Here is a 5,442-nt window from a genome sequence, read left to right as displayed (position 1 = left end):
TCACTGAAGATTTATGGGGCACCTACTGTGTGCTAGGCGCTGTTCTAGATTCATACTTCGGAGGCACAGACTCATCCGTTCACTGAAGATTTATGGGGCACCTACTGTGTGCTAGGCACTGTTCTAGATGCTGGAGCAGAGTGGTGAGCAAAGCAGGAGAGGGTCCCAGGGAGCAGAAGCAGAGTCTGTGGGGGTGAGACAGTCAGCAAACGCTTAGCCGACAGGCCAAGGTAGCACAGGCAAAGTGAAGCTGGGAGGCTGGCCGGGAGGCCGGTGGGGAGGTGAGCTGGGATGTGAGCCTGGAGGCCAGCCGGGAGGCAGCCCAGAAGCCAGCTGGGAGGCCGGAAGGGCAGCGGGAGGGCAGCCGGGAGGCTGGTACAACTGAGGTTGCTATTTGAAATAGGGTGTTGGGGGAAGGGCTTCCTAGCAGGGGATTCTGAGCAGAGACCTGGACGATGTGAATGAGCAAAGTACATGTACAGCTGGGGAGGGCACCAGGCAGAGGGGGAGCCCGAGCATGGCGGACACAGCAAGGAGGTCGGCGTGGCTGGAGGACGTGTGACCGACAGCATGGAGTGGGGGAGGGAGGCCTGTGAGGCAGTTAGATTCACCTCACAAGGCCTGTGTAGTAAAGGATTAACTTACCCAAAGGGAGCTCCGGTCTTTGCCCTTGACTCCCGGGAGGTGATCGGTAAGGTCTTCGGTTGACTGACTTTTTACTTGGGCTCTGGGGACACACTGCGTAGTGTAAGGATATGATTTAGAAAGGGGCTTTGGGGCGCATGGTATCAACGTGATCTCTGGAGGGGCTGGAGACTAAAGGTCAGCCCTGCGGGCAATCATGTCTATGTGACCAAGATCCAGTGACAAATCTGGACCCCAAGTCTCGGGTGAGCTTCCTTGAGTGCCAACACTCTATGGGTATCGTCACATGTCGTTGCCGGGAGAAGTGAGCACTGCCTCGTCGACTCCCCTGGGAGGGGACGAATGGGAGCTCTGTGTGTGTAACTCTCCTGGACTCTGCCCCATGCACCTCTTCTCTTGGTTGATTTAATCGGTATTCTCCTGCTGAGCTAAACTGTAATCCTGAGTAGAACGGCCGTCACTGAGTCCTCAGAGCCCTTCTCAGGAGTTACTGAACCTGGGCGTGATCTTGGGTCCTCTCCTTCACTTGACAGGACAGGCCTGTGGGGCATTTAATGACTTTGGCTTTTGCTCCACAGGATTCGGGGTCCATCAAAAGCATCTGGGCAGAGGAGTGTCGTGATCTGGCTTATGTTTTGTTTTGTTTTGTTTTAGATTATTTATTTATTTGAGAGAGAGAAAGAGTGTGAAAAAGAGCACTGGTGGGGAGGGGGGGGTGCAATGGGGGGGGCAGAGGCAGAGGGAGAAGCAGGCTCCCCGCTGAGCAGACAGCCCGATATGGGGCTTGATTGCAGGACCCTGGGATCCTGACCTGAGCCAAAGGCAGACGCTTAACCGACTGAGCCAGCCAGGTGCCCCTCTCGCTTATGTTTTAATGAGATTGTTCAGGCTGTTCTGTTGAAAATAGGTTGAAGGCGTGATGAGAATGTTTAGCAGGCCATTAAGACCCAGTTCAGGGGAACGCTGATGGTGGCTTGGACCAGAGTGGCAAGAACGATATTTGGGTATGGCTGGAAGTTGGGGCCTATAGGAGCTGATGGAATGGGCATGTTCAGGATGACCCAGGTTTGGGGCTGAAGCAATCGAAAAACAGGCAAACTACATAGCAGGAGGCACACAGGCAGGGCATGGGACCAATGTACTAATATCATTTAGAGTTTTTATGAAGTTCCCACATGACACTATTGTTCAATGGCTGACTTAATCCACAGGCACTGCCTTTACCCTCAGGAAAGTGGGGGGAAATATATATGTACTTGCCTATGTCTGTCTCCGTGTGTGTGTGTGTGTGTGTGTGTGTGTGTATCTACAATATGTTTCCTCTAGCTTAAAAGCCAGAGTTGTGACTTCTTTCTAGTAGCAACTATTTATCCCCACAGATGACAAGAGGTGGACGTGGAATCCTAGAAAAGTGGTCAGAGCCGGGACCAGGGGTTGGCTTTTCTGATGACTTTCTGGCCTCAGATGTGAGTGTTGGCCCTGCACATGTCCCAGCATGCAGAGTGAGCACTGAGCAAGCCGTGTGATGCTCAGCTCTAGATGTGGGAGGATGAGCTGAGGCTGTGGCTATAAAAGAGCAGGGGAAATAAAGTCCCATTTAGGTCGTAGAGAGAGATACAAGATACGCAGGGAAAAGTAAAAGCAATATTGCCAATTGCCAAATGATATAGAGGTGGTCTACTATGATGGAAAATACCATTACAAATACGTACTACATGAAAACATCTCTTCCCTCCCTTACTCGCTATTCCTTTACTTTCTTCCCTCTTTCCTTCCATCCAAAAAATGAGGGCTACTGTTTTTCTGGATCTTGAGAACATGGGATTTTTTGGTCAGGTCTGCCTGTATGTCTGTCTCTCTCTGAAGATATGACAAAATGAAAGCTCAATCAGAGACACAAAGAAGTTATTAGTGTCTTAGCCTGAGTTTTCCAGAAAGCAGATATGGCAACATAGTCAAGGCTCAAGTGCATGTGCTTCACTGGGGAGTGTGACCGAGGAGCAGACGTGAAAGACAGGGTGTGAAGCAAGGAAGGAAGGAGAGCCAATTACAAAGATGTGTTGTTGTTGAGCTTGGCACAGCTTCTGTGCCTGACCCTGGGGGGCTGCCTATGATGTGTCTTGGGACCATCAGCCTAGGGGAAGAAAGAGGGTTGCATTTATACACAGTTCTGTACCCCCAGGGTCAAAGGGTTGCCCCACAGGGCGTTGATGGTCTCTTCAACTCCCAGTTTGCACATGTGCAAATGCCAAGCTGGTTCCCACATGTCACACCAGAACTGGCAGCCTGGGTGCTGTTGGGTTGCACCTGCTGATCAGAGCCTACACAGAACTAGTCCCAGCATCAGGGGTTGCAAAAAGAAGCAGGTGAGGTTGAGAGAATGTGGAGTATTGTCCAAAGGGCACGTTGACAAATTGCAAGGCATCTGATACAAGTAATGACTCTAGGAAACCTCTTTTCTTGGAAATACTACTATGTTATTGATGGAAATCTAGTCTGTGGGTTCCCTCCAAGTCTATTGGTAATACCTGTGGTCTACTATAAAGTAATACCGGTGACAGACACAGATGGCTTTTGCCTATCATGGGCTATTCATTGTAAAAGACTTGGCCCAACAGGATGGGGGTCTTTGTGGTTAGTTCTCTGTCAGAGGGCCAGAGTGCGGCTGGGGTTTGAGCTAAGGAAAAGCAGATGTTCAATCATCTTGAAAGCTGGCAGGGAACTACAATGAGACAAAAGGCTTAAGTGAAGCCTGAATTGGCAGCTTCCTATACCTCTCTGTTAGACTCCTGTGGGAAGACCTGGCTCTAGGTAAAAAATCTCTCTGTTGAATCACTTTAGAAAAACAGACCTAGAGAAACAAGAGGTAAACAAACCATACCCAATATATATATATATTTTACCCATCCCACCCTCCAACTGAATCATACAATTTGAAGTAGGTGAAAATAAACACCCGAGAGCAGAGAGGGAGATGTCAGACAAGGGCAGAATGAGCTAGTGCCTTACGGCCCATATTTGGAAACCATCTGATTCTACTACTTTCTCCTTCATTTCCACCAGTAGCTCGGAATTCTCGAGACAATGTGCAGACGCAAATGCCTTATTCTTGAGCAACTTGGAGGGTCCGCCCCGCGGGCCGTGGTGAAACATTTTGTATCCCTGAGATGGCTCAGTCCCTGCACTTTGAAGCAGGACAGTTGCTGAGCTGTTCTTGTGATGATTTTTAGACTACATATGTCTACACCCAGAAGGCTGACATCCTCTAAGTGCATATGGTTCTTGTTCAAATGAATACACAGTTAGCACATGCTTGGCTAGAAGTTATAATGATAAATTTAACCCTACTGTCTGAACTGTCACCTTTATTTGGGTTAAGGTTGCTAAATGTCCATTCAAATTTTGTACTATAAGAACCTGTGGCTTGGTTTCAAAATCAGCCATGCTTGTTGACATAATAGGTAAATCCATATGTCTATATGGATATATTCATGGGCTATGAAGTGATTAAGGAGTTGCTTTGCATTATGATTGTTTACACCCAAGTCTGATAAAAAAATATTCCATTTTTTTTTCAGCCACTTTCCTAACTAAAAAATGTGGAATGCTCCAGAATGCTCCATATCTTTGGAAGATCCTTATTTGTTCTGCAAAAGAAAGTCATATGGGGTGCCTGGGTCACTCAGCCCATTAGGCGTCTGCCTTCGGCTCAGGTCATGATCCCAGGGTCCTGGGATCAAGCCCCACACCGGGCTCTCTGCTCAGTGGAGAAACTGCTTCTCCCTCTGCCTGCCACTCCCCCTGCTTATGCTCTCTCTCTCTGTGTCAAATAATAAATGAAATCTTAAAAAAAAGAAAGTCATATGTTTGGGATAATAAAATTAAATAATGTGAGTGGTGCAGATTTAAGAAATTACTCTTCAAAAGAAAAAACTATTCTGTAGACATGTGTTCAGGAAGGCCAAATGCTCTGTATCAGCATGAAGAGGCTCCAGGAGAGGTGTCAGTGTTTTGTTTATTATTGTATTAAGCTGTTATTTTTAAACCATATGATGTTTGTGCATATGAAAACTTTTTCAGAGCTGTGGAATCTAATAAAAAGTGTATAGCAACACAAGGAATGTTTAATGAAGAGAAAGGCAGCTGAATTTTTAAAAAAGATTTTATTTATTTATTAATTTGACAGAGAGAGAGAGAGAGAGCACAAGCAGGGGGAGCAGCAGAGGGAGAGGGAGAAGCAGGCTTCCCGCCGAGCAGGGAGCCTGATGTGGGGCTCAATCTCAGGACCCTGGGATCATGACCTGAGCCGAAGGCAGACGCTTAACCTACTGAGCCACCTAGGTGCCCCAGGCAGCTGAATTTTGGTAAGAAAGCACTGTGCAATTTTTGCTCACCTGCCTGACATCCTCTGTTTCCCAGCATGGTGGCAGCCCCCGGGACAGTGACTATTGTTCTTGGTACAACTTGCCGGCATCCTGGGCTTAATGCAGACTTTGTTTTTAAAGTACTATGGCTGTGTGTGTTAACCTCTCTGGTAGTTCTCTGATGGTCCATAAGCATAGAGGGTGCTGCCCTTTTTTCTGCCTACCTTTGGCCAGAGTGGTTTTCTGGGCAGCAACAGAATCTGTTGAAAATTCAACTGTAGCTATATGCAATAACACGAATGAATTTCACAATGTTTAGCTTAAAAAAAAAAAAAGTTTTAAAAATCTACCTGTAATCAGATACAGCAGCCTGGAAAAGAGGAGGCTGAGGAGAAAGTTTCTGGGGGAATAAAGGCTTGGAAGGGCTCTCACG

At 47.4% G+C, this 5,442-nt stretch overlaps 1 long non-coding RNA gene across 1 annotated transcript; it reads left to right on the top strand.

Moving 5' to 3' along the window:
- Window positions 1-579: 579 nt before the first annotated feature.
- Window positions 580-4,354, top strand: LOC113923105. The gene is made up of 3 exons (XR_003520173.1): window positions 580-691; window positions 2,025-2,111; window positions 4,224-4,354. It is a non-coding gene; the product is annotated as an uncharacterized LOC113923105 (long non-coding RNA).
- Window positions 4,355-5,442: the final 1,088 nt, after the last annotated feature.

Source organism: Zalophus californianus, chromosome 9 (assembly GCF_009762305.2).
Source record: "Zalophus californianus isolate mZalCal1 chromosome 9, mZalCal1.pri.v2, whole genome shotgun sequence".
Classification (NCBI taxonomy): domain Eukaryota; kingdom Metazoa; phylum Chordata; class Mammalia; order Carnivora; family Otariidae; genus Zalophus; species Zalophus californianus.
This window is presented reverse-complemented; position numbering and strand designations above follow the sequence as displayed.